The sequence below is a fragment of the Mustela putorius genome, unplaced genomic scaffold, assembly GCF_011764305.1.
Source record: "Mustela putorius furo isolate JIRA1106 unplaced genomic scaffold, ASM1176430v1.1 tig00003853_pilon_pilon_pilon, whole genome shotgun sequence".
Classification (NCBI taxonomy): Eukaryota; Metazoa; Chordata; class Mammalia; order Carnivora; family Mustelidae; genus Mustela; species Mustela putorius.
Genome location: NW_025422005.1, coordinates 53159289 through 53187166, shown reverse-complemented (window position 1 = coordinate 53187166; position 27878 = coordinate 53159289). Strand labels below are relative to the sequence as shown.

The window sequence follows — 27878 nt, the reverse complement described above, 5'->3', positions numbered from 1 at the left end:
GTGGGGAGGCGGCTGCTCGCGCCCAGCCCGCGGGGTGCGGCCGCCCGGGGCGTGGACGCTGGCGCGAGGCGCCCCCTCCGGAAGCCCTCGGAGCGCCAGGCAGCTGTGCAGGGGGACGCTTCAGTCCCCCGCCTTCATTCAGACGACGGCGACGGAGTGCCAGGTACTGCTGGGCATCCTTAATTAACACCGGAATCACCGGGGAAGCGCGCTGATTTCTATCGCCAAATTACACATGGTAGAACTGAAGCTTCGAGAGCTGGAGTCATCCGCCCACAGCGGCTCAGTGGTGCTAGTTCTCAAGTTCTGGGCGCTAACCATGCTTTTTCGTACCTTGCTGTTGCCTCAGAATGATCCCACATTATATATATATATACATATATATATGTATATATATATATACATATATATATTTTTTTTTTAATTGTTAAGTCTGGCAGATAGTCCTACTCTCCTCGTACAACAGCTTAGGAATCACTAATGATTTTTGAGGACCCAGTCTATGTCCCGGCACTTTTACATACGTGCTATTAAACTTCACCGCACCCCGTGGGGTGGGAGGCATTTTCCCGTCTTCCCCTTGGGGAACCCGAAATGGCAGAGCTGAGGCTGCCCCCAGCACTTTGTCTCTGTCATGATTTTGCTTATCATCTGGAGTGTCTGAGAGGAAGATCCAAGCCAAGATCCTTTAACACTTTCTGGCTGCAAGAAGTGTATCCATGGAGTGCTTTTTATGTGTCAGATTTTACATACAGGACCTTATTTAACCGTCCAAATGATACTCATGGGAGAGAAATTATTAATCCACATTTAACAGGTGAAAAAAAACAGCATCAGGGAGGGCAGGTTACACATATAGAAAAAACCTTAATAAACGTTATATGCTGGATGGGATCATGAAATTACCATTTTTAAGGCCCAAACAAATATCATACAATAACCTCACATAGTGATCAAAATTTAAATGGAGGCAGATGAAATGTGAGTGTATCCAGGTGTGTTACACTAGAGAAAGACACATCAGCTTTGTCATATTTTGGCCACATATGCACAGCAACCTGAATCTAATCATAAGGAAATCTAAGATAAACTCCAAACGAGGACTGCACTTTAAAAGTGGGGGTGGGGGTGTTCAGTATTCTTCAAAAGTGTCAATGCCATTAAAGATGAAAAAAACTTGGAGATATTCTAGATTAAAGAAGGCTGAAGAGGCGCCCCTGGCTAGCTCAGTCAGTTAGGTGTCTCCATTCAGCTCAGGTCATGATTTCAGGGTCCTGGGATCTAGCCCTTATTCATCCCCCCCTCCCAGCCCCGAAAAGGAAGCCCTCCAGTGGCTCCCTGCTCAGTGGGGAGCCTGTTTCTCCCTGTCCCTCTGACTGCCACTCCCCCTGCGTGCATTCATGCTCTCTCTGTCTAAATAAATAAATAAATCTGAAGGAGACTTCATAATTGGTGAATATGGATAATGAGTACATGGGTATATTTTGTACTATTGTTATTTTTGCGACTTTCTGTAAGTTTGAGATTTCTTCCCAAGTAAAATGGTAGAAAACGTAAGTTCTAAGTTCCATAGAAAAACAAAAGTGGCAAGAATCACTCTACCTGATATCACTCTGTAGTTATCAAAATAGTGTGGTGTGGACAGAGGGATAAGACACATAAGTCAATGAAACAGAATAAAGAATCCAGAAATAGACCCACACAAATGTGCCCAAGTGATTTTTGACAATGATATGAAAACAATTCAATGGAAGAAAAATAACTTTTTCAACAAGTGATGCTAGAACAATAGGACATCCATTGGCCAAAAAATGAACCTCAACCTAAACCTCACACTTTATACAAAATTCAAGTCAAACAGATTGCAAACTTAATTGTAAAACTATAAAAGTTTTAGGAAAAAACAGGATACAATATTCTAGGATCGACAGCTATGCAAAGAGTTCTTAGCCATGTTGCTAAGAGCATGATCCATAAGAAGAAAAATTGATAAACCGAACCTTATCAAAATTAAGTATTTTTTTGTCTGTGAAAGAGCCTGTTAAAAGGATGAAAAGAAAGGCTACGGACTGGGCAAAACTATTTGCAAACCACATATCCGACAAAGGACTAGTATGTATAATAAATAAAAAATTCTCAAAGCTCAACATTAAGAAAATCCAATTAGAAAATGTACAAAAGACATGCACAAATATTTCACTGAAGAGGATTTACAGATGGCAAATAACACTTGAAAAGACATGCGGCATCATTAACCATTAAGAAAATGCAAATTAAAACCACAATGAGATATCAGTATACATCTTATCAGAAGGCTAAAATGAAATATAGTGGCAACACCAAATGTAGGAAAGGATGTAGAGGGAGAAACTAGATCAGTCATACATTGCTAGTAGGAATGTAAAATGATACAAATATTCTGGAAAACAGGTTAGCAGTTTCTTATAAAACTAAACAAACAAATACTATAAGACCAACAGTTGCACTCTTGGATACATATCCTGGAAATAAGGAAAACTTACGTCCACACAAAAGCCTATACATGAATGTTCGTAACAGTTCTATTCCTAATAGTCAAAAATGGAAACAACCCTAATGTCCTTTAATGGGCAAATGATTAAACAAGCTGTGGTACCTCCACACCACAAAATATTAACGAGCAATAAAAAGTAACAAACAACAAACTTTTGACATAGGCAACAAACTATATGAATTTCCAGGGAATTATGCTGACTTAAAAAGCCAATCCCAAAAGGTTTCACACTGTATGATTCCATTTATAGAACTTTCTTGAAATGTCAAAATTATAGAAATAGAGAACTGGTTTCCAGGAATGAGGAGAAAGTTGTGCCTATAAAAGAGCAACATAAGGAATCCTCTGGTAATGGAACTGTTCTGTACCTTGACTGTACTGACGTCAACATACTGGTTTTGACATTAGATTATAGTTTCACACAATGTTCCCATTATGTAAAAATGGGTAAAAGTGATTGTGGGATAGTATTTTTTTTTTTACATCTGCATGTGAACCTATAATCATTTTTAAAATAAGAAGTTTAGTTTTTTTAAAAACTTACATATCTACAATTTAGTATAAGTTGTTCCAATATCTAAAACAAAGTTGGGTCAGGATTCAACACAGATCCATGCCTTTATGGCTACAGTCAACTGTGTCATGACCCCTGGCTCACCACAGGTTGCCAGAGATCATCTGGTAGATGTTGGGGAGAATTTTGAAAGGTGACAGGAGCACAGAGACCCAATTCAGTCAGTGAAAGCTAAATTAATGCTCCGATTTGGTATGAGGTCCTTAGTGGTCTAGATAAATGTCCCTCTAAAAGTAATTATTGGACAGTCTGATTTTCTTCTTTCTCTAATCCAAGAGAATAGGAAGATCTGAAATAAGGAAGGAAAGTGGAAAAGCCTGGGAGGAGAGTAGAAATTCAGAGTATCCTCTCTCTCTTATCAGTAATAAGCTGACTTTTCTTCTCTAACCCTTATTCTCCTTGGCATCCAGACTAAAGTCTGAAGAAATGGGCCCTAGAACAAGTGCTCTAACAATGCTGCTCAGAAATAGTGCCCATGTGCTGCCAACTAATACCCTAGACTGAGGTTGCCCTTGGCTCCTAGGACTTCCTACCTGGCCTTGGGGTTAGGACACCTGGAATCTAGTCCTGGTTACCCAAATGGTCTTTAAAATACTGATTGTGTCCCTCTCCTCCTAGCTTACTATTTTCATCACCACCACTACCCTCATTCCCATTAGTGTAGGGGAATGAACCAGAGGATCTACAAGTTTCCTTCTGGGATCCACCACACTCTTTCCCTGTATGTCCTGACTCTCATTAACTGGTTTTAGGATTTTGCTAAGTCATAGAAGCCCCAGTGGGCCTGGCTTAGAGACTTGTCTTTTTCTTGCATTGCCCTTGCATGCCCAGTGGACTGAAGCAGCACCTTGGAGGGGCCCCCTTGCTCACTGCTTGGATTCCACTGGCCAGGGCGGGATGAGAGAGACATTCTTTAGCTTGCCCTTTGAGTCCAAACATCATGTGATTTCATGGCACTCCTCCAGCTCAGAGCTGAAACAAGTCCAAAAGCCTCTGACTCCCACAGTCACAGCTTGCTCTAGGCAGATCCAGTGGGGAGCCTTCTCCACAGTCCCTGGGGTCCATGGGAAAAGAATGCAGCCTGAAAGATCTGAGTAGAAACCCCCAAGGGCCCTAAGGCACATTCATAAGCATTAGCAACATGGAATTTCTTTTCAAATGTCAAAAATGCAAAACAAGCCCACTTGTTTGTACATCTGGATCACTGGGCATAGGAAAAAAAAAAAAAAAAGGAAGAAGAAGAAGAAAGAAAGAAAAGAAACCTTGAATTAATTCCACTCCTATCATTGTGTTTACAGAGCTGAGTCCAGAAATATGAAAATGACAGTCCTCAAAGTCAATGCGATGTAAGATTCTCTTGTGTGTGGGTGTGTGTGTGTGTGTGTGTGTGTGTGAGTGAGAGAGAGGAGAGGGGGGAGAAGGGGAGAAGGGGCTAGCAGAAAGAACCTAGGCTCTCCTCTAAGGCTCACTTTCCTCATCTGTAAGATGGAGACAGTAGGGGCGCCTGGGTGGCTCAGTGGTTTAAGCCGCTGCCTTCGGCTCGGGTCATGATCTCAGGGTCCTGGGATCGAGTCCCGCATCGGGCTCTCTGCTCAGCAGGGACTTCTCTCTCTCTCTCTCTCTCTCTGCCTGCCTCTCAGTGTACTTGTAATTTCTCTCTGTCAAATAAATAAATAAAATCTTTAAAAAAAGAAAAAAGAAAAAAGATGGAGACAGTAAACAGCACCTACCTCAGAGGGTTGCAGTGCTTTATTATAACACATAATAAGCCCAAGAGGCAAAATAAATGGTAGTTTATTATAATACTATGTCCATTTAGAGACTCAAGGATGGATTTTAAAGAATGGCATTTTTTTTTTTTGCAGTGAATAAATGTGTGTGTGTGTATGTTTCTGTGGAGAGAGAAATGGAAAGGTCTTGTTGCCCATCCTCCCTTACCAAAAAAGCTCCAGAATATAAATGAAATTATCTGCCCTAAAGGCATCTCAGGTGTCTTTGGAACCATTAGAATTAATGGTGTTCTTTCTCATTACCCTAGTGGCAGTGCTAATAGGACTATTATTAGCATAGGAAACAATTAAGGGCAGTCTCCACTTAAACTTATTTTTCAATCTAAAGTTTTCCAAGTGTACAGCATTATGATAGACTCAAGATTTAAAGAGCAATACCTACATAAATCCTCCCAACCATGGCATTTTCAGCAGTGGGACCTTGTGTGAGAAAAGGAGAAACTGCTCATCTAAAATGTTTTCAGGGCTTCTAAGGCATTTGTTTCAAGTATCTTTTGCTGCATAACAAACTACCCCAAAACTTAATGGCTTAGAACAACAATAATCATTTATTTTGCAATTTGGGCAGAGCTCAAAGCAGACAACTCATTTCTGCTCCACATGATGTCATCTGGGTTGTTTAGGGCTTGAAAGTCAGCTTCTCAGGTGGCTCACCCACACAGCTAACAAGATGGTGCTGGCTCTCAGCTAGGTGCCCAGCCAAGAGCCTCAATTCTTCTCCACATGGTTGTCTGGACTTCCTCATAAGACAGTGGCTGAGTTCCAAAAGGGAGGAAACTGAAACGGCTGGGCTTCTCTCAAAGACTTGGCTGAAAAGTCTCCAGATGCCTTGGCACAAATGTTCTCCAAAAGTACTTCCTACACATACTATTAGTCAAATCAGTCACAGGCTCAGCTGTTCTAGAGAGGAGTCAAGCTCTACCCCTTAATGCAAGGACCCGGCACGCCTGTACAAGGAAGGCAGAATTATTTGAGGTCATCTTCAGGGACAAGCTAGCCTGGGGCCCCTAGCTGCCGAAGAATGACCCCAACCAGCAGGTGAATGCCCAGGGTCTCCTAATTAGCAATCAGCTTACGCTCAGGAAATTGGGGTTCTGTAAGAGAAATGGGGAAATGGGCACAGATAGGGGTAGTCATTCAAGGGCAAAACAATAATATCATGGACTAAAACCGCAAGAAACCTTTGTGAGCACCTTCAATGCTCAAACTAAATCTTCTGCTTTTCTCTCCCACTGAGTAATATGAAAGGAGCACCAGGCGTGGCCTCCAAGACCTGGACTGAGTCTAATTTACTTGCCATTTTAGTGCTCTTGCAAAAGTCACATAATTCTTCTGAGCCTCACTTTCTTCATCTGTAAATTGAGGAAAATATTTGCTTTATCCTGTTCACAACAGGGTGATTCCAATTACCCTGGAATGCAGAGATTCCATGAAAGCATATGTGAAAGTACTCTGTCTCTAATAATCTAATAAGTTACTTTGCAAGTGTTTTATTAACAAATGATGCACTGACTTTCAAGATCTCAGAACTTTAAAGGGAACAAAACCCTCTGGACTTCACTTTCTGCCAAATCTGTGCCTGGGTGAGGGTGGATTGAATCCATCGCCTGAGAGGCAGACTTGTCACGGCAGATGGCGGGTGCAGAGATGGGGTGAGGTGGCAAGTTAAAAAGTGGAAAGTCCAGAATGGAGTTTGTGTGTCTACCTCATGCAATAGAATGTTACTATAATGCACCTTGTCAGAGTATTAATTCAGCCCCTCAAAAATGCTGATTCATTTTTAAATTGACCTGAAAGTATAAATGATGTCTATTGAGAAAGATGTATGGTCTGGCTATTAAAAGCAATGAGTGGGGGCGCCTGGTTAGTTCAGTGGGTTGAGCTTCTGCCTTCGGCTCAGGTCATGATCTCAGGGTCCTGGGATGGAGCCACACATGGGGCTCTCTGCTCAGCAGGGAGCCTGCTACTCTCTCTCTCTCTCTCTCTGCCTGCCTCTCTGCCTACTTGTGATCTCTCTCTGTCAAATAAATAAATAAAATCTTAAAAAAAAAAAAAAAAAGGAATGAGTGCTGCCACACTCTCCTGCCTCTACAGTTTATTGGCACAGTGATGTTAGCAAGTTCCACTAACATCTCTATGCTTCATTTCCTCATCTGTAAATGGAGATAATAGGGCCCAGGTCTGTTGTGAGGACTGAGTGAGTTATTATGTATATACACTCAGAACAGCACCTGGCAATAAATAAGTGTAAGCTCTTGTTTTGATAATACTCCATGCTGGGCACAATGTTAAGAACTTTACAAACGTGACTTATTTTTTTATAGCTCTCTATAAGCACCAGCTAATCACCTACTGGATGCCAAATACTAATCAAGGCTTTTAGGATTCATAAGAGATGAATCAGATAATGATTCCTGTTCTATGGCACTTCCATTCTATTGGGGATGGGAGAGACAGATAATAAGCAATAGATGAAATAAGTAGGTAAGCTTTGAAGTTTACCCAAAGATATAAGTGTACGGATAGGGGTGCCCAGGTGGCTCAGTGGATTAAAGCCTCTGCTTTCGGCTCAGGCCATGATCCCAGGGTCTGGGGATCCAGCCCTGCATCCGACTCTCTGCTCTGCAGGGAGTCTGCTTCCTCCTCTCTCTCTGCCTGCCTCTCTGCCTACTTGTAAAGTCTGCCTGTCAAATAAATAAAATCTAAAAAAAAAAATAATAATAACTGTATGGATAAAAGAAAAAATAGAGCAGGGTGTGGGAACTAGGGATATTGCTTGGGAAAGGAAGAGAACAAATAGGTTACAGTTTGGGGAAGTTTTGTTTGTTTTTTAAATAGGCTCCACACCCAGCATAGAACCCAAAGTGGGGCCTGACCTCAAAATCTTGAGATCAAGGCCTGAGCTGAAATCCAGAGTTGGACACTTAACTGACTGAGCCACCCAGGCACCCCAGGTTGCAGTTTTAAATAGGATGAACATGGTAGACTTGGTTGAGAGAGAAAGTTTGAGCAAAGACCTGAGGGAAGAGAACAAAGTCAAGGAAGCAGGCACCTGAAGGGAGGTCATTCCAGGCAGAAGGAACAGAGAAGTGAAGGTCTGGCATTGGGACGGAGCCTGGTGGGTTTGAGCAACAGCAGGAGACAAGCCCTAGTAGAGTGGAGAGAGCAAGGAAGGCTGGTGTTGGAGAAGAGGAGGTTGGGAACTGGCAGGGGTGGGGAATTGGGTAGAGACTGGTTGCTATCACTTTCCTCTTGAATAAAATGGAGCCAATGACCAATGACTGGAATGATTAATATTGTGTGCACTAATGAAGAAACTGGGGCAGAGAAAGCTTAAGTAACTACGCACAGTTCTACAACTAGGAAAAGAATAGTTGAGATTGTTTTCCTACAGTTTCTTCTCCTTTCTATGGGGCGTAGATGGATGATGCAAATGGGGCAGGGAAAATAAACATTGAGGAAATCACGGCTTGCATACCCTGCTCTGTAAAATGAAGGGATTGAGGGCGCCTGGGTGGCTCAGTCGTTTGGGCAACTGCCTTTGGCTCAGATCATGATCCTGGAGTCCTGGGATCCGGGTCCTGAGTCAGGCTCCCTGCTCAGTGGGGAGTCTGCTTCTCCCTCTGACCCTCCCACCTTTCAGGCTCTCTCACTCACTATCTCTCAAATAAATAAGTAAATTCTTAAAAAAAAAAAAAATGAAGGGATTCAATCAATGATCTTGAAGGTCTAGACACAATGGTTTATTGTTCACTGGCCTCCAGCGAACAGATGGACTAAACATCACAGAAGACGTAGGTATGACAACCATCATTCTTGCCTGGCTAATTGACCCTGATCTTGTGTACCCACAATACATCACACATAGCTCTGTGGCTCTTTCCATATTGTATTGGAAAAAATGTACTTGAAGATCTATCTTTCCTCCATAAACTAAGCTCCCCATTTTTGCATCTGACACTTGCTTATTATTCATGGGATTCTCTGCCCTGAGCACCAGACTAGGAAAGAAAGCAGTTCTCAATAAGATATATTGAGTAATAAGATATATTACTTCTGGTTTCATTTTACATCAGAACGAAGGGATGTTACTGCAAGGGAGTGATGAGCATGATGTAGTCCTGAGAGTAGCAGCTGTACAAAGTCACTACCTCTCGAGGCTAAGAAGGGCAAGAGAGATGTATCCAGGGTCTGGGATTACCAGGCAGAAGCCAGAATTAAGGTTTGGCAAGAAACATCCTCTGCCAGAGATGATCAAGAAAGGTTTTCTAACCTGTAACTTAATATGCAGCCCAACCTAGTCCAGAAAACACCCCATTTCCAAGGAGCTTTTCCAGAAAGCCTCCTTCCCTATTTTCTCCATCATGTCTGGAGCTTAAGGGCAGAGAAGAATGATTAAAGGAACATAACGACTCACTTCTAGGTAACCCTGGGTGACTTACTAGCCTCTCTGTGCCTTAGTTTTCTCTTCTGTAAAGTTGGGAAAATAATATCTGTCTCGGGGGTTAACTTTGGAGATAAAACGTAAATTTACCTTTATAAAGCATCTGGACTTGTCTGACATAAAGCATGTTTCGGACTATGCTAATCCTCACCTTCCTCTAGTGAGTGACACAAACATGCTATAACAAAAGGTTTTTGTACTCAACTCTTCTCTGTTAGAGAAGAGCCTTTGTGTGGAAACTGGAAAATCTACCCAAGGGCAAAGGGCCTTTCTGAAAATTTTTGCTCCATAGCTCAGAGTTTAAATGTATGCCTTAGTGGATGGGAAATGAAGTATGGGGTGAGTGGTTCCCTACAGACTTGTAGTTGGGAAGCTTTCCAGGTGGAGAAGGACAGGGCCATGGGAATGGTTTGCAGGGCCTTAGGGAGGGTGATTTGGGGGTTCCTCTCTTCTTTCTTCAGTCTCCTTGTCAGAAGCCTTTTTGAAAATGACAACCCAGTTGTGTGATTATTAATGATTTTTTTCTTCTTGCCTTGCTATTTCTTTCATTGTTTTAAGCTTTCTTTGAACTAATCTGACTTGTTTGTTTTTTTTTTTAAGATTTTATTTATTTATTTGACATACAGAGATCACAACTAGGCAGAGAGAGAGAAGAGGAAGCAGGCTCCCCGCGGAGCAGAGCCCAATGTGGGTGGGGCTCCATCCCAGGACCCTAGGATCATGACCTGAGCCAAAGGCAGAGGCTTTAACCCACTGAGCTACCCAGGCACCCCTAATCTGACTTGTATAATAAGAAAGGAAAAAAATAGTATCAAGTGTTAAGCCCATTGCCAAAAGAAGACTTTGTTAGGGCAGCTTTAAAAAGGGTGGTGATAGAGGTGCCTGGGTGGCTCAGGGGCTTGAGCATCTAAATCTTGACTTCTGCTCAGGTCATCATCTCAGGGTTGTGGAGCTGAGCACTGTGCAGAGACTCACACCAAATCCCACCCACAGTGCTGAGTCTGCTTGTCCCTCTCCCTCCCCCTCTGTCCCTCACCAGGCTTGATGAACTTGCTCTGTTTTGCTAAAATAAATACTTTTTTAAAAAGATTTTATTTATTTATTTGACAGACAGAGATCTCAAGTAGGCAGAGCAGCAGGCAGAGAGAGAGGAAGGAAAGCAGACTCCCTGCTGAGCAGAGAGCCCGATGTGGGACTTGATCCCAGGACCCTGAGATCATGACCTGAGCTGAAGGCAGAGGCTTTAACCCACTGAGCCAGCCAGGTGCCCCTAAAATAAATACATTTTTTAAAATGGGTGGTGAAAGGTGAATGGGAATAAGGTGGGCTTCACTTAGGAACTCAGCTGCCACTCATGTGATGGAAGCCTCATCCGCGGGGCTTACAGTCCTCACCTCTTCTGCTGGAGAGTACCTTTGCAAGTTAGGATCTTGGTGTGATTCCTTCAGGAAAAGCCTGCATGATTTTAAAGCTTAAAATGTGTACATGCTCCCATTTTTGGTTGAAGTAAATCAAAGTTAAAATTGGAGGTCTTAACACCACTGTATAGGTTGTGTGGTGGTGTTCTCCTGATAGCAATTTACTTTTGTGACAGAGATGGCTGGTGTTCACCAATTCCCACACCTCTCTCCTTCCTGGGAAAGCAGGTAAACTACTTTCCCACCCTAACTGGCAGTTGATCATGGCCATGTGATAAGTCTGGCTAAGGGAATGGAGGAGAAATGATATCCACCACTTAGAGGTCTGGCCTCTGAAAACTTTTCAAGCTCTCTTCCTTCAGACATAAGCTGGCTGGAGTCAGAGGCTCAGTAGCTGACTTTGAAGTCCTGAATGATGGTAGAGCTGCCATTTAGAGGCGGCCCGGGCTCCTGAATGAGTGGATGAAACAAATCCCTTCCCTTCTCCATCAGTCACGTTGGCCTGTGATGTGAGCAAGAAGCACCTTTGCCATGTCCAGCCATGGAGACCTGCGATGTTAGAGCAGTTCGAATCCTCTTAGTAATGCACCTACAGAGGCTGTACGCAGCCTCCAAGGACTCCGAGGGTATCCCTGGCAACATGATGCCAGATGGACACTTTCAAGGGAAGGTTAGCTGGTGCTGTAGATCACCACCTCCCAAGGGGCCACAGAAAAACAAATGAAATTATTTGATGTCACCTCTGAGAACAAATTTCCCTGATGTACATTTGATGGTTTATGTTTCCCTTTCTTATGAATAACTACCTCTGCTTCTTATCACGGTAGGTTGTTAGTGATGATAGAGAGAACTGAACTATGCGAATAGAGCGAAAGGTGTTGCAGAGTGGAGGAGGATCTTGATGATATGAATACTCAAGAGAGCTTGTTCTATGAGCTTAATTTGAAATGTGGGGTTGCCTTCTCCTATGATACTGACATGCCTCCATGAATTCTTCCTTTCTTTAAACAACTACCTTGAACAGATACTGCACTAGCCCCCTGGACACAACTCTGAACGACTGGACAAGTATCGTTCTTTCACTCCAAAAGAGGAGAAAGACATTAAACAATCCATCATCCAAACAGATAATCATGTGAGTAGAACATGGGCTGGGAAAGAAAAGCCCAGCATACTAGCACTGCTAAAACGTTTAACTGGGAGTGGGGAGGGAGTGATAATTAAAACTCACCAAGAAGAAAAGTCTTCCTAAAAAGATGACATTAACTTTGAAAACTGCAGCACGACCAGTTGACCGGGGGGTGGGGTGGATATTCAAGGTACAGACAAACACTAACATAGTAAGACAGTTACTACTAGGAATAACCAACACTTCATAATATTTATTATGGGTCAAGTAGTGAACAAAACACTTTGCATGTTTGTGCATTTAATCCTTCTAGCAACCTTTTGAAGTAAGTACTGTTATTATTTTTGCTTTACAAATGGAGAAACTGGGGCACAGAAATGTTAATTCCTTGCTAGTGAGTGGCAAAGGAAGGCTCTGAACTCTAGCAATGTGGCTACAGAATTTGTACTCTTAATCATGGTAGTCTACTGGGACTTGGTGCATTCTAGGCAGGAACAGAGAAGACCTGTGTGGTTAAAGCTTGGAGAAAGATGCAGAAGGTAGTACAGATTAAGTGGGAAAGATATAGATTTGGGACTCCTTTTATGGACCAGGTTGGGGGAAACCATGGCATGTACTAAGGGGTCAGTGAAGCATCCTAAAATTCCATAAGCCTTCCTGGTCTTTGTTTTGTCCACATGAACTTGGTGACAGTGAACTCTGAGAGTCATGACAGTTGAGTGACTGGAGGCGGTCCTGTCCTGCGAGAGGCTCACACAGCCTTCCAGCCATGACTTCTTCCCTAAGGAGTTGCCTTCTGGCTGATCTGCTTGGGGGCACCTGGGCATCCTACCAATGAGATCAAAGTTCCTGCTGCCCCGAGAAGTTAGTTTTGCTGATGCTTCCTCTGATCCCTCAACCAGCCTGGATTCCACCCAGGTGAGCCCAGGGTGAGCAGACTGCATCTGTCAGCACAACTGTTATCCTTGTGTGCTCTCCAAACAATTTACAAGGCTTGGGCCCTTCTTGCAGGCATGGGCAGAGATGCAAGGGAAATCGAAGCTTCTACATCGTCCAATACAGTATCCACTAGCTATATGTGACTATTTAAATTTGATTAATAAAATTAAATGACTTAGGGGCGCCCAGGTGGCTCAGTTGGTTAAGCAGCTGCTTCAGCTCGGGTCATGATTCCAGGGTCCTGGGATCGAGCCCCACATCAGGCCCCCTGCTCAGCAGAGAGCCTGCTTCTCTCTCTCCCCCTCTCCCTGACGCTCTGCTTACTTGTGCTCTCTCTCTAACTCTCTGTCAAATAAATGAAACATTTTAAAAAAATAACATAAAAATTAAATTAAATTAAATGACTTAAAAATTAGTTCCTCTGTTGAACTAGCCACATTGCAAGTGCTCAATAGCCACATGTGGCTAGTGGCTACTATACTGGAGAGCAGAATTACAGAATGTTTCTATCATTGCAGAAAGTTCTATTGGATAGTGCTACTCCAGAAACATGCTTCATGTCCATCAGGCTTATCTCAAGATTTACAGCCATGGCAGAGGCCCCCCTTTTTTTTCCAGTACCTATTCCTATTACATTCTGTTTCTTGCCCGTTTATGCTGATTCATTCTCATTCAACTAATGTACACTGAACATTTACTGTTGTTACACTCTATACTGGATATTCAAATAAGCTGAACTATTATTTTGCTAAGAAATTTTACTAACGAGAGCAGACATACTGGACTGTCCCTTCTTTTATGAGGCGGGCACTAAAACCTCAGGCAACTTCCTTAACCTCTCTGAGCTTCATCGCACTGTTGTGAAGATTAAATGAGATCATGTGTGAAAAACACTTAGTAAATAACAAATAGTAACCATTGTTGTTCACATTATCCTCATCATCCTCCCAGTTGGCAGGGAACACAGTGGGAACTCAGCCCTATCCATAATGGAATACTTGTAACTGTTATAGGCCTTCCTTGTTTAGATCTCTCTTCCTTTATAGCATTTAGTCACATGCCTTAGTTCTGCCTTGAGCCTTCTCATCACAGCTCTTTGACATCTGAAGAATCTGCATTCTTGTCCCCTCCCCACACCCAGCCTTTTATCTTCACACCTTCCTTCTCCTTCTGTGCTCTTTTCACTCTCTGAATATTTCCTTCTTTCACATCTTTATAAAAAGTAGAGCCCAGAATTTTCCCAAGGATTTCAGATACTGCCCAAATACTGCATAATCAATGTCTACAAAGATGCATGGCCATGAGAAGGGATTCATTAAATTTTTAAAAATATTTTAAAAGTGCATTAAAAAAACACTTATGAAGGTTTTACTTCTGCAACTAAATTTTGAGATGTAAATGTAAGACTAAGTTCATATCTATTACACACACACATTTTTAACATAAATAGTATTATAATCTATATATCATTCATATTTTTCACTAGTATTATATCTGGAAATATTTTCAATGCTGATAGAACGAATGATATGATGAGCTCCACTAATCTGAACACCATACTACATTTCTATTATAGGAGCTAAGATTATTTCAGTTGTTTTGGGGGGAGTGGGAGATTTTTTAACGTTAGGCTAGGGTCCAGTCTAGTGTAGAATCATCTAAAATCTCACTTTTTTTTTTTCCCATAACAATTGTGACCCAGCCAAGTTCCTCTCATTCTGTACTTCTGAAAATGATTTTTTTTTTTTTTTTACTTAAGTGTGGGACTTGGCATTTATTTCCATTAAACTGCATTTTATTGTTTTGATCTAGACGCAAAGTCTTTTGAAATCTTGATTCTTTTAACGAGACAGTGATCTCTCCCAGCTGTAAATGTGAATATGATTTTATTTCTACCTAAATCACTGAAGCATCCAAGGCCAAGAAGGGAGGCCTGTGTATGATGAAAAAAAAGTGTGACCTTGCTCCACATACATGAATCTGCTTCCCCATCCACCGATTTTTGCCAAGAGTCTCATTCTGGAACTACATGTTCTATTGGATCCCGACCCTCTCTGTTTAGACTGTTCAGACTGGAACCAAAAGACAGTCAGGCATGGTGAAAGAGAGAATGTATCGGTATACTTTACTACTCTCTGACATCTTTGGTGACAAAACAAAATTCAATACAGGAGGAGTTTGAAACAATAGAGATAAATTATTTGGGGTCCACTGAAGAATCCAACTGAAACTTAAATATATAAAGATCAGAAACTCATATGATGACTCTATCACTTATTAGTCATATCCCTGGTCTAGAGGAGATAATAGAAAGGTGACAATAAACTCTCTTTATAAAGAATCAGCAAGCAAGGAAGAAAAGGAAGAGTCTTTGTTGGTTTGCTTTTTGTTTTTGTTTTTTAAGTAGGCTCTACACCCAAAGTGGAGCCCAACTCTTGGCTTAAACTCATGACTGTGCAGTCGTGACCTGAGCTGAAATCAAGAGTTGGATGCTTAACCCTCTGAGCCACCCAGGCACCCCAGGAGGAATCTGTTTTGTACATGTCAGTTTTTCCAAACCTCTAGTTTGGAGTTGTGTAGAGTCATTAATGGGGTTCACAAGTATCAAGCTGTCTCCTTCCAGGCACATGGCAGGGTTGAAGCTCCACACATTCCACAGCCTTCCCCAGAAGCGACCACTGTTAACTACTTAACATATACTTTTCCAGACCTTTATTCTACATTTCCACATATGAATTAAGTACAAGTAAAAAAATCACAAGAAAATATCTAGAAATATTAATCAAATTCCTTCCTTGCCATAACTCTCCAATTCAAACACCCTGGCTCTTTTGTGCTCACTGCCATGGTGAGAGAGGTTTAAACAGCTTTCATATGTTTATTTACCATTTGTGTTTCTTTTGTGTATTATTTGTTCATATCTTTCAACCATTTTTTTTAAAGATTTTATTTATTTATTTGACAGACAGAGATCACAAGCGAGAAGAGAGGCAGAGAGAGGTGAAGAAGCAGGTTCCCTGCTGAGCAGAGACCCCCCGATGCAGGGCTCGATCCCAGTACCCTGGGATCATGACCCGAACCAAAGGCAGAGGTTCAACCCACTGAGCCACCCAGGTGCCCCTCAACAATTTTTCTATTGAGTTTCTCTCTTACTGATTTGTAGGAGCTCTTTATACAGTAGGATATCAATATTCTATTATATATACTGTAAAATTTTCCTTCACATTAGTCACTTCTCTTTTAATTCTTTAATATTTATTTATTTGAGAGAGGGAGAGTGCGCGCACACATGAGTGGAAAGGGCAGAGGGAGAAGGAGAGAGAATCCTAAGCAGACCCCACACTGAGCATGGAGCCTGACATCAGGCTCGATCTCACAATTCCAAAACCAAGAGCCAGATGCTTAACTGACTGTGCCACCCAGGCATACCTTCTTTTAATTGTTTAGAGTATTTTCCTGTACATAAAATTTAAGTCTTTATTATAGTCAAGGCTCTTCATCTTTTATTTTATAAATGTCTTAATTATGAATGGCTTTACACTTCAGTATTATAAAACTAAGTCTTTTCTATTTTCTCTTAATACTATTATAGATTTAAATGTTTATGTCTATTTAAAGCATACTTTTCGGATCCCTGGGTGGCTCAGTTGGTTGGGCCCTGCCTTTGGCTTAGGTCGTGATCCTGTGGTCCTGGGATCAAGTCCAGCATTGGGTTCCTTGCTCAGCAGGGAGCCTACTTCTCTCTTGGCCTCTGCCTGCCACTCTGCCTGCTTGTGCTCTCTCTCTCTCTCTCTTTGGTGGATGGGTAAATAAAATTTTTTAAAAAAGATAAATAAAAATTTAAAAATTTTTAGAAAGCATACTTTTCAAAATTTTCAACGGACTCTGTTTACCAAGTTTTTCCCTCCTATCAGGCCCTGTGGCAGGCTGGCCCCCACCCTGCTTGAGAATGTGCAATGTGATAAGGGCAAAAGTAGAAGTAGTACAAAGTGGTTCAGGAATATTCAGAGGAGGAGTTGTTTTTATTTTATTTTATTTTATTTTATTTTATTTATTTACTTCAGAGAAAGAGGATGAGAAGGGAGAGGGTCAAAGGGAGAAGCAGACCCCCCACTGAGCAGGGAGCCCTGTGCAGGACTCAGTCCTGGGACTCCAGGATCATGACCTGAGCCAAAGGCAGTCGCTTAACCAACTGAGCCACCCAGGCACCCCAGAGGAGGAGTTTAAAGAAGCCTGATGGATAAGGTGATGTGAGCTGGACCATGAGAGGTAAAGAAAGGTTTGACACCCAGAAAAGAGAAGAAAAAACATTTCAGGAAAATGGAATAGCATATACAGAGACACAGAGGCCCAAAAGAGCAAGGCATGTTTGAAGAATGATGTGGCTTTAACTTACTTTGAAATAGCTTGAGTGTAGGGCTCACTGGGGATGTGGCAAGAGAAGCAACTGGAAAGTTAGTCAGGACCAGATTGCAAAGGGCCTTGAAAAATGTGCATGACTTCATGAAGTTCTGAATCATCATTGAGCCTGGAGTTCAGTGAATTACGGCAGATAATCTGAGAGTGGGGAAATGGGTGAGGATATAAATGAAATAAGATGGCCCAAGAGTTGATGAGTGTTGAAGATGCATGCTGGCTCACATGGCACGCACTGACCCATTCTCTCTCTCTACCAGTACATATGTTTGAAGATTTTCACAATAGAAATTTGAAACAAAAAAAAACTTTCATCTTACACAAGGTCATTTTTTGGTGTAAAATAAGATTGGAGGGTTTTTGTTGTCATTGTCACTGTTAACAGCATTGCTGAGTTTAAAAAAAAAAAAAGAGAGATTATAGATTAGTAAACTGTGGTTGCATTTATGTTAAGTAGGGCGATACCCAGAAAACTGGGAACCATGATACTAGTCAAGACTACCCTCTAGATGAAAGAATTAAAGGCACTATTTTTTTATTTTTCTGTACTATGTGAATGTTATATATCAATTTGTAATGTTCATAAATTAGAAGAACAGATTTTTACTTAGCAAAAAAGTTAAAAATCCAATTATAAAAGAATTATAATGTCCACATGTGAACTACTAAAAACAGTATTTAGGAAGAGAATATGTTAATATATGGAAATTATTTTCCTGTAATGCCAACAAGAAAAAAGAATATAAATCCATAATAATTATTATTATAGGGCACCTGGGTGGCTCAGTGGGTTAAGCCTCTGCCTTCCGCTCAGGTCATGATCTCAGAGTCCTAGGATTGAGCCCCACAGCAGGTTCTCTGCTCAGCAGGGAGCCTGCTTTCCCCTCTCTCTCTCTGCCTCCTGCTCTGCCTACTTGCAATCTCTATCTCTCTGTCAAATAAAGAAATACATTTTTTTAAAAGTTCCAAAATATAGAAATAATACAAAAAAATGGAATAATGCTAGAAATATCAAAATTTTAAATTTTAAAATTTTAAAAATCAAAAACCCTTTCACATAGAAATTTATGAAACAGCCTTTGTGTAAAAAAACTACACAAAACGAAACTGAAGAATCTCTAAGGCTATTCTAAAGAAAAATGTTACATTTGAGATTTGTGATATATAATAATTACATGAAATTTCACAGTCTTAAATTCACATAAAATGGGACGCCTGGGTGGCTCAGTTGGTTAAGCAGCTGCCTTCGGCTCAGGTCATGATCCCAGCGTCCTGGGATCGAGTCCCACATCAGGCTCCTTGCTCCGCAGGGAGCCTGCTTCTCCCTCTGACTCTGCCTTCCACTCTGTCTGCCTGTGCTCACTCTCTCTCTCTCTCTCTCTCTCTCTCTGACAAATAAATAAATAAAATCTTTAAAAAAAAAATTTCACATAAAATGATGCAATGAATATAAATGAATTGAATTCTCAACTCAAAAGGCTAGAAAAAGCCAAGCTGACTCAAAAGAAAGGACAAGGAACAAATACTAAAGATAAAAACAGAAATCAGGTGTGTCTGTGTGGCTCAGTTGTTGAGCATCTGCCTTCGGCTTGGGTCATGATCACAGGGTCCAGGAATGGAGCACCGTGTGGGGCTCCCTGCTTGGCAGCAAGTCTGCTTCCCTCTCTCCACTCCCCCTGCTTGTGTTCCCTCTCTCGCTGTTTCTCTCTCTCTCAAATAAATAAATAAAATCTTAAAAAAAAAAAAACCAACACAGAAGTCAGTGGGATATAATATAGTCATGTCATTAAAACTTCTTAGGAAAAAAAAAATCAATGGAAGAGATATAGCCAGCTTCTGAAATAGGAAATTTAAGAATTTCTATGTAATGAAGAAACATGAGAGGCATTCCTTCTAAAGTCAGGAACAAGGTAAGGGTGCCATTGTCCCCACTACTATTTAACTACTATTAGTGTGTTGAAAATATTAGCCAATTCAGTCAGACAAGAGAAAATAATTAGAATTAAGAAATGGAAAATGCATAGAACTATGTGCAGATTATTATAAGCATAAGGCCCATGAGAATCAATGCTAAAACAAAGAAATAATGAATTCCTTAACATAGTAGAATATAAAACTGGCATATAAAAATCAATAGCCAACTGCCAGTCAGCCGATTGGTACCCATGGTCAAGAAGATAAGGAGCTGGCACTAGAATGTAAATCAACTAGATCACGGGGTGCCTGGGTGGTTCCGTGGGTTAAAACCCCTGCCTTCAGCTCAGGTCATGATCCCAGCAAGTCCAGCATCGGGCTCTCTGCTCAGCAGGGAGCCTGCTTCCCCCTCCCTCTGCCTGCCTCTCTGACTGCTTGTGATCTCTCTCTGCCAAATAAATAGAATTTTTTAAAAAATCAACTAGATTGGAGCGCCTGGGTGGCTCAGTGGGTTAAGGCCTCTGCCTTCAGCTCGGGTCATGATCCCAGTGTCCTGGGATCGAGCCCCGCATCGGGCTCTCTGCTCAGTGGGGAGCCTGCTTCCTTCTCTCTGCCTGCCTCTCTGCCTACTTGTAATCTCTGTCTGTCAAATAAATAAATAAAATCTTTAAAAAAAAAATCAACTAGATCACCAAGCACACTATTTAACTGGCAATTTTTTAAAAAGAAAAACATCTTAGCTTCTGAAAAAAACTATGGGTTGATTTACATAACATTAGGAGTAGCAGCTGGATAAAGCAAATAAGTAAATATATCATCAATAAAAACCCCTATTTTCACTATAAGAAGAAAGATATGAAATAAAAAAGAGAATGGAAAAATTTTGTAATGCTTAAGTTTAAATTAGAACTAGCAGTATTAACTTATAACTTAAATGTATTTAATATATATTTAATTTATATTAATTTAAACATATTTTAATATATGTTAAATGTTATATATAATAAATGTTATATAAATAAATATAAAATAAAATAAATGTTAAATATGTTAAAACATAATTTAAACATATATATGTTTCTTAACATGTCATAACAATAACAATAAGCACACCTAGTGCTTAGTAGTTTTTGCAAAAGAATGAAACTGGATGACTTTTTAATACCATAAACAATAAAAAATTTCATAATGGATCAAAGACTTAAATGTGGGACCTGAAACCATAAAACTCCTGATGAAAACATAGGCAGTAATTTCTTTTCATTGGCCATAGAAACTTTTTTTTTTGTTTCATAGAAACATTTTTCTAGGGCACCTGGGTCACTCAGTCAGTTGAGTGTCTGCCTGTGGCTCCCGTCATGATGTCAGAGTCCTGGGAAAGAGGCCCACCCCAGGCTTCCTGTAGGGAGCCTGCTTCTACCTCTCCCCCACTTTTACTCCCTCTGTCAAATAAATAAATAAGTAATCTTAAAACAAAACATTCTCCTAGTTAGGTTTCCTGAGGCAGGGAAACAAAAGCAAAATCAAACTGTTGGGACTACACCAAAATAATAAGCTTTTGAACAGTGAAGAAACCCATCAACAAAACAAAAAGCCTATATGGGAGAAGATACTTGCATATGATGTTATCTAATGAGTGGTTAATATCCAAACTATATAAAGAACTTACACAAATTAACAGCAAAACCCCTAAATAATTAAATTAAAATTAGGCAGAAGTCCTGAATAGACATTTTTCCAAAGAAAACATAGAGTTGGCCAGCACACACATGAAAAGATGCTCAACATCACTCATCATCAGGAAATGCATATCAAACCCACAATGAGATATCACCTCACGCCTGTCAGAATGGCTAAAATTAACAACACAAGAAAAAACAAGTGTTGGGGAGTATGTGGAAAAAAAGGAATCCTTGTGCACTGTTGGTAGGAATGCAAACTGGTGCAGCCACTGTGGAAATGGAGGTTCCTCAAAAAATTAAAAATGGAATTACCATATGATCCAGTAATTCCACTACTGGATACTTACCTGAAGAAAACAAAAACATTAATTTGAAAAGATATGTGCACTCCTATGTTTACTGCAGCATTACTTACAATAGCCAATATATGGAAGCAACCCAAGTGTCCTTCGATATGTTATTGATGAACACACACGCACACACACACACACAGAGGAATATTCCTCAGCCATGAAAAAAGAAAAGATCTTGCCATTTACTACAGTGTATAATGCTAAGTGAAATAACTCAGATGGAGAGAGATAGATACCATGTGATTTCACTCATATGCGGAACCTAAGAAACAAACATATGAGCAAAGAAAAAAGACAAAAAAAAACAGACTCTTAAATACAGAGAACAAACTGGTGGTTGCCAGAGGGGAGATGGCTGGAGGCATGGGTGAAGTAAATAAAAGGGATTAAGAGTACACTTATTATGATGAACACTGAGTAATGTACAGAACTGTTGAATCATTATACTGTACACCTACACCAATATAGCATTGTATGCTAATTATACCTCAATATAAAAAATTAAAAAAATAAAAAGCAGAAAAAATATATATATTTCTTAATTCTGTCTAATGTCACTAGAATAAACATGAGCACACCTGATACCAAGATCTTTGTGGTTTCTAAATATCATACCCCACCAAAGGAAACTAGAGCTCTGCAGAGAAATGGCTAATACCAGGTCTTAGAAGGGAAATTCCAAGAGGTCTCTGAGATCATATGCCAAGAATCAAGTCAGTGTTCAAACACTGACAAAGCCATATCAAAAAGAATCAAGGACAACTTGAAGTCAATCCTAGTTGACAAATCTGGGTTAACTTGAGGGTAAGAATGAATAATTATTAGAGTTAAATAAGAATTTCAGCAAGGTATCAGGATACAAAATCAATATATAAAAATCAATTGTATGTCTACACACTAGCAATGAACAATCTGAAAGTATTAAGGAAACAGTTCCATTTACAATTGCATCAAAAGAACAAAATACTGAGGAATAAAAATTTTAAAAGTGTATAAGACTTATACAGTAAAAATCACAAAATATCAGGGTACCTGGATATCTTGGTCAATTGAGCATCCCACTCTTGATTTGGGCTCAGGTCATGATCTCAGGGTCATGAGATTGAGCCCTGTATCAGGCTCTAAGCTCAGTGAGGAGTCTGCTTGAGATTTTCTCTCTCTCCCTCTACCCCTCCCCTCACTCATGCTCGCTCACTTCTCTCTCAAAATAAACAACCTTTTTAAAAAATCACAAAATATCACTGAAAGAAATTGAAGAAAAATTAAATAGAAACACATCACATGTTCATGGATTGGAAGACTATATATTGTTAAGATGGCAATATTCCCCAAATGTATCTACACATCAAACCACAAACCCTATCAAATACCCACCTGTCTTTTTTGCAAAAATTGACAAGGACAAGCTGATTCTAAAATACACATGGAGGGGTACCTAGGTGGCTCAGAGGGTTAAGCCTCTACTTTCAGCTCAGGTCATGGTCTTAGGGTCCTCGGATTGAGTCCCACATTGGGCTCTCTGCTTAGCAGGGAGCCTGCTTCCTCCTCTCTCTCTCTCTCTCTGCTTGCCTCTCTGCCTACTTGTGATCTCTGTCTGTCAAATAAATAAATAAAATCTTTAAAAAATAAAATAAAATAAAATACACATGGAGAGGTGCCTGGGTAGCTCAGTTGGTTGAGCTCCCAACTCTTGACTTTGGCTCAGGTCATGATTTCAGAGTCTCGGGACAGAGCCCTAGATCAGGCTCCATGCTGGGCATTGGAGCCTGCTTGAGATTTTCTCTTCCTCTTCCTCCCCCTCTGCCCCTCTTCCCCTGTTTTCTCTCTCTAATAAATAAATAAATCTATAAAAATGCAGTACACTAAAATAAAAATAAATAAAATAAAATATAAAATACATCTGGAAATGCAAGGGACCCAGAAGAGTGAAAACATTCTTGAAAGGTAACAGATTTGGAGAACTCACATTTTCTATTTCAAAAGGTATGACAAAGCTACAGTAATCAAGACTGTGCAGTACTAGTATAAGGATAGATGTATAGATCAATGATACAGAATTAAGAACCCAGAAATAAACTATGTATGTATGTCCAGTTGATTTTCAACCAAATAATGAAGACAACTCAGTGGAGAAAGAATAGTCATTCCAACTAAACGTGCTGGGACATCTGTATATCATGCAAAGAATTACTGGACCTTCTACCTCACACCATATACAAAAATTAACTCAAATTAGATCAAGGACCTAAACATAAGAACTACAAAATTCTTGTAAGACAATATAAATGTAAGTCTTTGTGACTATGGATTAAGTAATGGTTTCTTAAATACGATACCAAAAATACAACAAAAGAAAAAGTAGGTAAATTGGACTTCATCAAAACAAAAAAACTGGGGGGTACCTGGGTGGATCAGTCAGTTAAGCATCTGACATCAGCTCAGGTAATGATCTCAAGGTCCTGGGATGGAACTCTGTGTTGGGCAACCTGATCAGTGGAAGTCTGCTTCTCCTCTCCCTCTGCCCCTTCCCCTGCTCATACTCTCTTTCTCTCTAATAAATAAAATCTTTTTAAAAAATTAAAAACTTTTGTATTTCAAAAGTGAAAAACCAGGGCACCTGGGTGGCTCAGTGGGTTAAAGCCTCTGCCTTTGGCTCAGGTCATGACACCAGGGTTCTGGGATCGAGCCCCGCATTGGGGCTCTCTGCTTGGCGGGGAGCCTGCTTCCACCTCTCTCTCTCTCTCTGTCTGCCTCTCTGCCTACTTGTGGTCACTGCCTGTCAAATAAATAAATAAAATCTTTTTTAAAAAAAAGTGAAAAACCTACAAAATGGGAGAAAATACTGCAAATTTTAGATCTGAAAAGAGTCTAGTATACAGTATATATATAAAAAAAACTCTTAAAACACAACAATAAAAAGATAACCCAGTTTTTAAATGGACAAAGGATTTAAATAGATATTTCTCCAAAAAAGATATATAAATGACCAATAATGAAATATGAAAAGATGCTTGACATCACTAGGAAAATGTAAATCAAAATCACAACCGGATACCACTTCACATCCACAAGGATGGCTATAATCAAAAGGACACAACAACAAGTGTTGACAAAGATGTAAAAAAACTGGAACTCACATTCATTGCTGGTGGGAATGTAAAGTAGTGAAACCCCTTTGGGAAATAGTTTGGCTGTTCCTCAAAAAGTTAAACATAGGGCTACCATATGACCCAGTAAGTTGACTCTTAGCTATATATTCAAGAGAATTAAGAATATATGTGTCCACAAAACTTATACACAAATGTTCATGCAGCATTATTCATAATGGCCAAAAGTGGAAAAACACAAGTGTTCATCAGTTGATGAATGAATAAACACAATGTTGTATATCCACACAATACAATACTACTCAGCTACAAAAAGGAATGAGGTATTGATCTATGCTACAAAATGGATGAACCTTGAAAACATTATATTAAGTGAAAAAGCCAATCACAAAAGTCCACTTATATGATTCCATTTATATGAGATGTCCAGAATTGGCAAATCCATGGATAGAACGTATAAAAGTTGTTGCCAGAAGCTGGAGAAAGGAATTGAGAGATAAATAATTAGTCAATACTTTTTTAAACTTGAGATTTCCCCCAACTTAGTATTTAGAAAAATTTCTGTCTACAGAAAAGTTAAAAGAATACTACCCTTGGTGCCTTTCACCCAGTGGCAGCAACTATAAACATTTTGTGCCACATTTGCTTGATAATTGAAAGTCAGCTTGCCTGGATATAATACCTGTAGTTCACAATTTCTTTCTTTGACAATGTGGCTCCATTGTTGTTTTGCTTTGTATTTGAATCACTTGGTCTTTTTGTCCAGAGGCTGAGAGGTGTTTTCCTAGATATAGTAGAATGTCTCAAAGTTCACTATATTGAGTCAGTTCTCACAGCTCCACAGTGTACGTTTTTCATATGTAGATTCAGGGTTTGTCTTTTGTAAGTTTTTGTAAGATTATAGCTTTAAACATTGGTTTTATGGGTTTTTTTTTTCTTACATAATTCAGTTATAGGTGTGTTAGATCTTCTTTGTCTTCTAAAGCTATTATTTTCTGAGCTTTTTACTTTTTATTTTAATTCTCTGGCAAATTTTCATTTCATGTTCCTACGTCTCCTTTTCATGCTTTGTTTAATCATTTCTTTTTTGTGTACCTTGCAGTTTAGTCTTAACTGGGGGGACCATTATCTTTTCCCTCACTTTTTTGTGTTCAGGCAATTCTTATTCCACAAACTTTTGTTTTGTGCCCACTTTTTTTCTGCACTTGTGAATTTCTGATTTGTGGTGTTTTTTCATGTCTGTTATTGTCTGACCATATTTGACTCATATTGGAGAGTTGTGGTGGTTTTTTTCTGCCTCAAGTTTGGGTCTCGAGTATTTTCATAGGCTGAAGAAGTTTTAATCTATTCCTTTTAAAAGTTACTTTGTGTGGATGTTGTCTGCCTTCTTTTTTCTTTTTTAAAGATTTTATTTATTTATTTATTTATTTGACAGAGAGAGATCTCAAGTAGGCAGAGAGGCAGGCAGAGAGAAAGGGGGAAGCAGGCTCCCTGCTGAGCAGAGAGCCTGATGCGGGGCTTGATCCCAGGACCCTGAGATCATGACCTGAGCCAAAGGCAGAGGCTTAACCCACTGAGCCACCCAGGCGCCCTGCTTCCTCTCTCTTTAAAGTAAATAAGATCTTAAAAAAAAAAAGACAATGTCTCAAGAACCAAGGCCAAGGCCCAACCCACTGAGTCACCCAGGCACCCCAGCCTTCTTTTCTTGATTTTTAAGACTTCAGATTTTCCTGTATCCGGTGTTTCTACAGACGGGACTGAAGGAGTTGAGTGGCTTACCAGTTTTCTTAGTTTGAGTGCCTTCTTCAGTTGGTACAGTGAAATGCAATTTCTTTAATAAGGCGCATCTTTGGGGGGCAGGGGAGGAGTGTTAAGGAGAGTTTAGTACGTTAGCTTTCATGAAACTCTTATTTCTGTAGAACCCCAAATTTCCATCAACTTCTTTATTCTTCCCTCTTCATCACCAGATCTCTAAGAGGTGCCACCTCCTTTCAAGTTCCTTTGTTGTTTCCCAGAAGCCGTGCCCTTTCATTACTTTCCCCAAATATTTCCTGCCTACCTCTCCACTTCCACACGGGCTCCACTGCTGGTGCTACTGATTTCAGGTATGTATTTTCCCACTCAAATGAAATCGGAGTTTGCAGTCTTCTATTTCCTGTTATGTAGTAGATATAATTGTGTTGTGTGGTGAGTTAATTGTAGCTTTATTTGCTGTCCTTGGTCTCTGGTTTTTGTAAGGTGTGTATAAAGATTAAGGTTTAGACATCTGCCATTTATCTTCAACGAGTTTAGCTACCTAACCTCAAATGCCAACATTTATAAATTTTTAGGTGAGACTTTCATGAGCATTAGATTATTGGGCTGTTTGTTTTTTTGGGGGGTGGGGCTTCAAATAGGAAAAATGGTTTTTTCCACATAGATGGTTCATTCAAGTTTCTAAGCAATTCTAGCCTGCACCCCCTTCTCTGACCCTGTCACACTGACAAAATGTTTCCATAATGTGGTGGGTGTATATAATCGGTGTCCAGGATAGTTGGTATGTCTGGGGACCAACATGTCCAGAGTAGTCTGATGTGGCTTAAGTGTATCCAGGATGGTTGATGTCTATGACATAGTGGATCTAGAGTGGTCAGTGTAGGTGGGCCATTCCTGCCACCGGAGTGGCTGATCTGTCCTGATTTAAAGATGATCTATTCATTTTTTTATTACTGATTTTTCTTTCTCAGGAAACCTTTTTTCTTTTCTCAGGCACTGAAATGGGGAAATGCCAAGTGTCAACTCCTGATGGACTATGAAATCTAATCTTTCCATGGGAGGCTTTCTAGACTTGTTAAAGAATACATAGAATTCTGGCTAGGAAAAAAGCTGGCCACTAGAGACTCAACACAACTCAAGTCCTAGCCACCTCCAAGCGGCCGGGCTCTCCACCCTGACTCCTGGAATTCCTGCCCAAAGCCAAAGGTGCCTTGGTTGCAGAGCCCTTAATATGGTCCCTTGGTGTCTTTGGGCAGTGAGAGTTAGAATGAGGAAAAACAGCTGAGTAGTAAGTGGAGTAGAGCTGAAGTCTTCATCTACCACTTACTGCATGAGTGGTCTTGACAAATAACCTCATTTGTCTGAACCTCAGCTTCATTACTTGTAGGTGGTATACAATGCTTGGCCTATTGCTTGGAACCACAGAGCAAACCCTCAATAAATTTTAGCACCTTCTATCATATATGCATGCTTATACACACACACACACAATTCTATTACACACAAATAGTGTATATACATATACACATATACACACACACACACACAATTATTGGATGCTTGAATATTCACTGGCTGCAAAGAATAAGGGAAAAAGAATTCAGTGGAACTCAAGGGGTAAAAATAAACATCGATTCATTGGAATAGGTGGTGTTCTCTGACAGAGCAGAATTCTATAAAACTAGACACTTTTTTTGTTAATCTAGTTAGAAAATCCTCACCTTCATACTTTTGCCTTTACAAATCATATCTCCTGGGATGCCTGGGTGGCTCAGTGGGTTAAGCCTCTGCCTTTGGCTCAGGTCATGATCTCAGGGTCCTGGG

At 40.3% G+C, this 27878-nt stretch overlaps 1 long non-coding RNA gene across 1 annotated transcript; it reads left to right on the top strand.

The window, feature by feature from the left end:
• The first annotated feature begins 1 nt into the window (after position 1).
• On the top strand, positions 2-27878 carry LOC101684739. Its single transcript, XR_200235.3, has 5 exons — positions 2-163; positions 11784-11894; positions 12582-12806; positions 26267-26404; positions 27048-27878. It is a non-coding gene; the product is annotated as an uncharacterized LOC101684739 (long non-coding RNA).